Source organism: Neopelma chrysocephalum, unplaced genomic scaffold (assembly GCF_003984885.1).
Source record: "Neopelma chrysocephalum unplaced genomic scaffold, ASM398488v2 Primary Assembly neopelma1_23, whole genome shotgun sequence".
Lineage (NCBI taxonomy): Eukaryota > Metazoa > Chordata > Aves > Passeriformes > Pipridae > Neopelma > Neopelma chrysocephalum.
Genome location: NW_020897691.1, coordinates 39,077,730 through 39,084,628, shown reverse-complemented (window position 1 = coordinate 39,084,628; position 6,899 = coordinate 39,077,730). Strand labels below are relative to the sequence as shown.

The following is a 6,899-nucleotide window of genomic DNA, read 5'->3' as shown; positions in this document are numbered from 1 at the left end:
CTCAGAGTGACATTTATCTGTTTTACCAACACATTTTCTGTGTGTTCTCAGTGGCTTATTTCTGTTCCTGTTGTTCACTTTGCATTATTTTTATTTGAATTGTCTAAAAATGCAGAATATAAAATTTATAAAATATACTTTATACAATGATTGCATTTTGGCTTTTGTATTTTTCTCAGTTCACTTTATTTGGTATCATTATTGTAGGTCCTCTTGTATAATTAAAATTTAATTAATAAAAAATATTGGCTTAGTTTTATCCTCATGTTCTTGCACGCAGATACTTCAATGTTCCTAGAGATCTCTCTGTGGAAGGGCAGCTGCACTAACTGCATAGCTTTGGCAAAAGTAACATGTGACTGAGCATCAAAATATTACTAATTCAGATGCAGCTAGAGATTCTCCCCCTTTCTGATTACAGAGGGAATACAGTGCTGCCAACTTGTCACTTTTAATACCCAAAACCTTTTCTCATCGGCCTTTGCTTTCGAAGCCGTTACACACTTCTATGTGATGACCATTAACATTTTCACAGGAAGAATAGAACCTAATTTGATCCTTAAATCACACACTGCTGCTACTGAGGAGCTCTTATGGTTGATCTCATATATTTAAGTCTTCAAGATGAATTTGGTGAAAAAGGCAGCATTTATTACAGATGCATTGTGGCCGTGGTGTAGTAGCAAAACAAAGAGAAGTAAACTCCTAAATGGACTGTAGGGCAATCCTGTGTCTGGTCAAGAAATAAATAATTCAGAAAGGAAACAGATGTATATTAATAAGACTTTGCAAATCAACAGAGTGTACTTGATGGTCATTGACCCATAAGTATTGGTTCTTTCAGGAGTGTCTCCTGAAAGGTCAGAACAGGTTATGCTACTTTCTCTGTAAATGTCAGGGCTAAAAGTTCTTGCCCTGGTAAATTGGAGCTGAGAATACCTCTGTATAAACTGTCTAGATTTCAGAAGGCAGCATGTGTGAACAAAAATAGTTCACTGGAGTCCAAACATTTCTAAACGCTATTCAGGAGCTTACCCTTTTCATGAATTTAAGCTGAAAGGGTGATTTTAGTTCCTCAACAAGGCTAAGCTAATGATAGTGGGTGGGAAACAAAACTTCTCTGTATTTTCTGATAAAGCCATTTTGCTGACAGTGCTTTTCAGATTTTGATGGATTTTTAAGTGTTTGAGTCAGTGTGTCCCTGGCAAACTAGAAAAAAATTCATAATCCAAAGCTAAGTCAATGATAATATGAATTTAAGGGGAAATAACTCATCTGCTATGTGTGTGTGTACATATGTGAGTGATGGGAGTTGAGGCTGATCCTGTCAAACACTGCACATTCTGTCTCTTCCAGCAGAGCACTGAAGCACCACACACATGGCTAATGGAGGCTGTGCCTCTCCTGCTTGAAATCTTAATACAGTATTGTTTCATTTCCAGAGGGTTTAATTTGTACCTGGTCAGATACATATGCATTTTGTTTGGTATTCAGCAATACTCAGCTATTTCTTTCAAACCTTACATCCTCCTTCCCTTCCAAAGAGGAATAGAAGACAACATTCAGAAGCCCCTGCCAAGCAGTGAAGAAACTGTTACTAATTTCTGTATACATTTAAAAATTTTAGCTTTCAAATTACAGTTATCTTATTCTTACAATTCCTTTTTCCTTCCATCACATAAAAAAAGGCAATGCCTTAACTGCCTAATTATATTTCTCTGGTCTGTATAGTTTTTTCCTTACATGTATTCCTATCTGTTATTGACAAATTGCTCTTTTATCTATAAAAAATAGACATTGTTTCTTTAGCATTTTAATAATTACAAAATACCTTGAGGACATTATTCCTCTGAAGCATGTGTATGACTTTCAGTAACCCCTAATGAGTTTCTCTTGCTCATCAAGGTGAAAATATGCCCTATAATGTTGCATCTAATTTTCCTTCTTTGTCCTTTTCCTTAACTAACTGCTTAGTAATCAGATGCTAATGAGGTTATGACAGTATATTTAAATTAAAAAAAATCAAAAATGGAGTTAGCTTAACATTAAATGAGTCTTTGAATATCATCATGCAGCAAGGCAAGATACAGCACACTTACAGCAATACTTCTTACAATATTTAGTGTGATTTTAGAACTTTTCTTCTCTCATGTTCACCATAGGAAGAAAATGATTTCCTCAGTCAGAATGCGTTACAGTGATCCCAGTATTGGATGTACTGCCTTTAAAAAGGAACACTTGACTTTCATTTTGATAATGTGAAATGTCAAGCTGATTGTTTCTTTCCCAGATATTACCCAGGTGAGGTTTTCCTAGTTCACTTCTAACCTTGCTGTCAGCTCACTTTAATGGAATCTTATCAAACAAATCTTCATGCTTTCCTGCCCAGCATGTGATCTTCCTTCAGTTTCCCAAAAAGGAAAATGATGAAATCCTCTGTGTTGTTTGGCTGACACCTGTCTCCTGAGCTGTCGTGAGATCAAAACCAGCTATTACTTTCACCACTGAGGAAAGAAGTAATGCAAGAAAACTTTAGTGTTCAAACTATTAGCTTTATGATACTTTTTTATTTTAGATATATTGCCTCTGACTTCAGATCTGAAGCTGAAGTTACAGGTAACTGTTTATATGTAGGCTCAGTCTCCTTTGGATTTTACAATATATTACTGCAAGTCAGACCTATCTGAACTTTTCTTTTATAAGTCCAGATGAGATCAGCTAAGCCATTTGTGTATTTTCATGATCCCATTTTGGTGCATGTGGCACTGTGACATTCAGATAGGATAGCAATAGAGTGCATGAACACATGTACTAGTCTACCGATTACTTTCACCCGTATGTCTGAAGCACTTTCAGTAATGTGGGTACTTTTCAGCCAGAAAGTCCCAGTTTAGGGTCACTAAGTCACTTCTCATATTTTTTAAATGCTCATTTATCAAACTCATCTAAAAGAAGACGAAATATTTCAATGCAGAACTAAACTACTTTTGCTAAACTTTCCAGAAGGTCCCCCATTTCTTCCAGCTCTTTCTTCTATCACTATTTTAAATGGGAAATAAATCTTTTTCATTATGTTCTGTCTGTCTGAAGCAAGAAATTCCACAACACTTAGATGGGTCTTGTATCCCCAGCTTTTTTTTCCAAGAAGTTATCCCACTATCTCACATATGTTCAACCAATGAATTTTTATAACTTCTAGGTGAACTTTGACATCCTTTCTTCCCTAGCCTACAAGTCCAGAAGGATATCATCCCTACTTTATTTTTAAGTGTTGTTTTCATTGCATTACTTTACCCTTTTTATTACCCTTCCACAACATTTTTTTGAGACCAACCCTTGTGTAAGGTAAGATACGCAGGTATCCCCAGAAATGCCAAGGCAGTGGAAAGAATTCAAAAAGTTTATTTAGAAGGCTAGAGCACAAAAAGCTTACAAATACCTCTCAGTGCTGTAGAAGCATTGGGCCTCAGGGAGAAAAGGCAAGGCCCTGTTCTCTCCAGGACTTTTTGTCTTCTCTTCCCTATCCTTCACACCTTCTCTCAGTTGCTGGGGCCCTGTACATATTTGTGAGGCTTATCTCTCTCTGGCATAGCAGAGAGAGATAACACAGCTTTCTCTCTGCAACTCCCTCTGCAGAAGGAAAAAAAATCTAGCCATTTTGAGAAGGCATTCTGCAGTCTTCCTAAGCAAAATGAGTTGTATCTTTCTGTTACAAATTCTTCTAAAGTTTCAACTATCCCTACACCTTGAGATACTAAAGATGCTGTGTTTTTACCATTTCCCAAAGAGTGATCTTATACCTGGATTAAATAAAGGGGTTTTAATTTCTTTGGCTTGGCACCAACTTGCTAAGTTGCCTAATATTAATTAATTAATCTTGTTTGCTATTCTATTATCCATCAGCACAACTTCCTAATGCCTAGATATGTATTTTTCCATAAATGCAACAGACTTCTTTATATAAAGATCATGAAAATACTTCAGAAATGCAGAAGTATTTCAGATGTTCTTGTTCATTTTAAGTATTTAAGACTCATTAAAGGACATCAATTAACAGAACACAAGGAGTCAGCAGCAGTGGGGTTTTTTTCTCTTTGGTTGTGTTTCAGTTTGGTTTTAATTTACTAAAAATTTTTATTTTAAGCTATCTTTTTTCAGATACCTAGTGTTTAACACTCAATTCTTAGAAGTAATGAAACTTCTTATTGCTTTCTAGAAAAAAAGGAATAAAAGAAGTAGAAACTGTAGTGAATACACTTAGAATCCTAACAATACTGATTTCCTCATTTTGTGCGGGAGTTGTTTGAGTGGGTCAGATAAAAAATCACATGTCAAATGTGGAAGTAAACCTTTAGAAATCTGCTTTTCAAGCTGTAATACTTTTGTGGGGTTGATATTGGGTGGCATTGTGTGCTAGCATTGAGATGAAATACTGAGTGGTTTTCCAAAACTGTTTTTCAGTTCACAATTGGATTCATGCTGATTCAGCTAAATTCAAAAATGGAGTGCCCTGGCAAGAGAGAGAAAAGAGATAAGTGACCAAAAACTCAGAGAATTGTTCCTTTAAAATTTGATTTGAAGTTTGACTGCAAGAATAAAATAAACTAAGGGCAAAAAAATTAAAAAATAGAGAACGGGCCTTTAACATTTATGTAGCTGGGAAGAACAATGAAAGTATGCTTCTTATTCCAGATTGCTTTCTTTACTTTTGTAACATTACTTTTCTTACAAATAAAGGCATCTTTTGTATTGTAGCATCTCTATTGCTATATAGAACAGACTACTTGGTGGCTTTTCTGCATTCATTAAATGCTTCCATAAGTGTGACATTTTGTGGAAATTACCCTTTTTAATGGTTTCTTGTCATTGGGTCCCTGAGACTGACTTGCTTCCTGAAATTAAATTCAAACACACATACATGTATCTTTTCATATGTATGCATATGTGTGTGCATGTATACATGTATGTATATGTGTATCTGTGTTTCTATATATAATCACATATATATGTATATGTAAACATATATATACATATAGCTTTCCATAAAAGAAGAATTTCTGAAAGTGCCACGTTTGAGCCTAAGACACTAGACTAGAGGAATTGACAAGTAGCACTGTTGAGCAGCTCTGGAAGTCTTCAGAATGCTTCACCATGCAGACAAGATTAAAAGGCAGAATGGAAAAGCCCATAAGGGCTTTTAGGTACTGGATTTTGCATACAGCTTGTAATGTCTAGGAGATCACCTGAGCCCTTCAGAGTTTTTCTACACTGTGCCTCACAGACTCTAAGGAGGCTTTATTAAGACCATCAGCCCCACTCTGTAGACTCTCAAGCCACAGGATCTTGGTAATTGTTCAGTCACCAGACAATTCATTCCAGACCTGGAAACACCATACCCAACTGCTTCCAGGGTCAGTAATTCCAGGGCAAATCCATTATGTAGATTGACCCAGAACAAATTAGTTATGTGAACCTATCCCAGCTTTTGACAGTCAAAGCTTTCAGGTTTTCTGTTCTGGAAATATTCTGGTTGATTGGTCCCAGACCTGCCAAACTTGGCAGCAGTAGATTGATTGCTCTGAAGCAGCCTGGCAGGACTGGAGGATTTGCCTTTGATTTGGCAAAATGTAGTCAAACCTGAGAGGAGTCAATCAAAGCATTCAGGCTCAGTGAAATGCTTTTCAGTGAAAATATTTCCCTGGGAAGTGCCTGGCCATCTGTACTCAAGTTGAGCTGGTTCTCACTAAGGTCATAAATATGAATTACATGAATGCTTCCGTTAGCATTAGACTGTAATCACAGTGGGCTTTTTTGTAAATGTTAAGTCAAGGGTTTTACAATGAACACAGTATTTCTGGTTTTGACTAGCAGTCTTTGCGTTATATTTCCTTTTTTTTTCATATATGTTCTGCATGTATCTTCCTGAAATGGAGCATGCACTGTGTGACTGTTTAGGGTTACTGTCTATATAACATTTCCCATGATATCTAATACTTCCTTTACCCTGGCTGTGCCTGAAAAAGGTAGCTGCCTTACAAACCAGAGTTATTCAGGTTACAAGTCAAGCAAAGATAGTCCAGTTTGTGACTCCTTTTTTATTTGTGGGACTCACTGTTTGTTCCTGGACACTGCAGGACCATCATGGCATCAGAACACAAGATGTATCCGCATTTATCCTTTTACTGCTTGGATGTGTTCATACATCAGAAGGAATCATCAGATCTGACTAAAGTGCAGATCAGTCTGAAATAGGGAAGACAGACTTTGCTTATACTTATCTGAAGTCATGGAATAAATTAACAAAAATAAAATTTTAATTACTAGAAAAGAGGTATTAGCACAGAACTATGATCCTGAAAACCTCATCTGCTGCATTGACCTTCTGCCTTTGCCTATGACCAAAAATTCATCTGTTTTAACTGGATAGCTCGATCCACTTCTCTTGTCCTTGCCTCATTAGGATTCATAAAATCGTTTCTCAGATTGTTTCTCGTCAAGACTTTTACTCAAACCCACTTTGAGATTTCTCTTTTGTATTACACCATTCCTCTAAAATGTGAGAAAGCTGGTTTGGTTTTGTTGGTTGGGCTTATTTTTTGGTCTTCTTTATAGGAAATCAACTTCACATCTATTTTCTACATAAAAGTGAGTGATGTGCCCCCCCCCCATTCTAGGGGAATAAACTTGCCAGGCTGCAGTGAAAATAAGAGGTAGGACTTCTTAACAGTTGTGTAATAGTAATGTTTTCCCCTGAGAATCAGGAGGTCTTGTATTTCATCCTAAGCCATAAAGGTCATACTTATACTAGTAAACTTAATGTTCAGGCCATAAAGTTGAGGATCTGATGCTCTTTAACCATTTTGGTTCATGATAGCTAATGCCTTTGCAGGTTGTGCAAA

At 36.5% G+C, this 6,899-nt stretch overlaps 1 long non-coding RNA gene across 1 annotated transcript; it reads right to left on the bottom strand.

The window, feature by feature from the left end:
- Nucleotides 1–2,323: 2,323 nt before the first annotated feature.
- Nucleotides 2,324–6,243, bottom strand: LOC113967609. The gene is made up of 3 exons (XR_003534232.1): nucleotides 6,113–6,243; nucleotides 3,440–3,630; nucleotides 2,324–2,504 (listed from the first exon to the last, which is right to left on the bottom strand). It is a non-coding gene; the product is annotated as an uncharacterized LOC113967609 (long non-coding RNA).
- Nucleotides 6,244–6,899: the final 656 nt, after the last annotated feature.